This window comes from Trachymyrmex septentrionalis, unplaced genomic scaffold, assembly GCF_001594115.1.
Source record: "Trachymyrmex septentrionalis isolate Tsep2-gDNA-1 unplaced genomic scaffold, Tsep1.0 scaffold80, whole genome shotgun sequence".
Taxonomy (NCBI): Eukaryota; Metazoa; Arthropoda; class Insecta; order Hymenoptera; family Formicidae; genus Trachymyrmex; species Trachymyrmex septentrionalis.
Genome location: NW_017305988.1, coordinates 470,479 through 472,332, shown reverse-complemented (window position 1 = coordinate 472,332; position 1,854 = coordinate 470,479). Strand labels below are relative to the sequence as shown.

Below are 1,854 nucleotides of genomic sequence, written 5' to 3'. Positions count from 1 at the left end.
GATGCGTATGTGTCCCTTCAGTCTTCGAGAGAACACATAGTATTATATATATATATATATATATATATATAATACGGGGTATTCCGTTTAAATGTATAATAAAAAACACTTATAACATAAAAATTATTAGTTCTAATGACAAAATGTGGATCAGTGTAAAAAGCAGCTCTGAAATTTTTTTATGGAGTTATAAACTCAGTTATTTTAGGTACATAGTGTATACTGCAAAAGTTATTTGCTTCTCATACATTGCCAATACCATGGTAAAGTCATGTGAACATAGCAGAAGGTATATAATTCGCTTGCGGAATTGAAATTTGTGATTATGTTTATATACACGTTTTCAATTCCTCAGACGATACTGAGTTGCTACTGAGTTGCTTAGTGAACGGTTGCGCTACTGGATGACTCAATGCGGGAGAGATAAATAATTTCTGTGCAAGTGTTTAAAATTAGGTTCAGAACATTAAAAAACATTTCAGAGCGCTCTCTCTCTCTCTCTCTCTCTCTCTCTCTCTCTCTCTCTCTCTTTATACTAGTGCCAACATTTTGTGATTAAAATTAATATTTTTTATGTTATAAATTTTTTTTTATCATACGTTTAAACGAAACATATATGTATATTGCAATATCAGAGATACAATAGTTTATGAATGATACGTATTTTTATTGCATGTTTGTGAAGAAAAACATAAGTATTGATCAAACAAATTTTTAAATAGTAGTTTATTTCATTTCATTAGATACAAAATATACAGTAAAGATTTATTCATTTACATAATGAAACAAAAATACAGTAATCTGTTTATAATAAAGTTTGAAAATCAAAATAAAAATTAGTTATTGATCCAGTTTGTTGAATTCGTGTACTAGATACATGTGTCTTTGCAAGTGATACTTCCGTAAGTTCTGAAAACTTTATCACATGTAAAACAGACAAAATTGTGTTCCTTTTTATATTCTCTGCTCGTAATAGATGAGTGTCATCTTTGCAAGTTCTTCCGCAATCGGGACATATCACGAAATTTAATTTTCTGTTATTCTGTTCTCCTGAAAGTGACAGCAATTTTCGGTTAGTGAAATGTTAAATAACAAGCACAAAATATAATAATAACTTTATTGCATTGCATGAACTTACAAATTAGATTTACAGTTAGTAGTAATACATATAGAAGTGATAACAGTAAGAACAAAAGTTCGAGCAAATGGCGAGGTGACAGCAATATTGCTGATGTAACTCATTAGTTATAAGATATGTGATAGTTATAAGACATTTGATTTGTATCGACAATGGCTTGGTTTACACCGTGCGCTTAGTCCGAGAAATTTGACTGAGCGGTGAGTGGGAAGAGAAAAAAATAGAAGGTCACTAATGAGTTATAGGTAATGGATTAGAGTGAAATTCGTAGTTAAAATGTAATATGCGATCAATATAGAAAAATAGAAAGTTTTGTATCAATTATCGATGAATGTGCCATCGATTTTAAATCCGTGAATGAAGGATATAAATAGGATAAATATTATAATTAAAGTTCATTTTAGACAATGTATAGGTGATGTTAAATTTCACAATACAATTCTATTTGTAATATGTCGTATATTTTTATACACGCATTACAAATACATAATTCATATTATAATTTACGTGTATTTATATATATATGTATTTCAATATGTCTCATATATGTGTTCTTCGAATATTTTTTTATATAATAGTATACGGCAAATAAAGTAAATAGAATTGTATTTTGTATTTTGACGTGAATTATTAAGTTGTTTAAAATGGGCAGAAAAAGAGAACACAATTTTTTTTGTAAATAAATTATAATATTATACACATATTCATGTATATAT

The 1,854-nt window shown here is 28.0% G+C and overlaps 1 pseudogene; it reads right to left on the bottom strand.

The window, feature by feature from the left end:
* The window catches only part of LOC108754608, a 12,042-nt pseudogene that overhangs the window by 1,262 nt on the left and 8,926 nt on the right, over nucleotides 1-1,854 (bottom strand).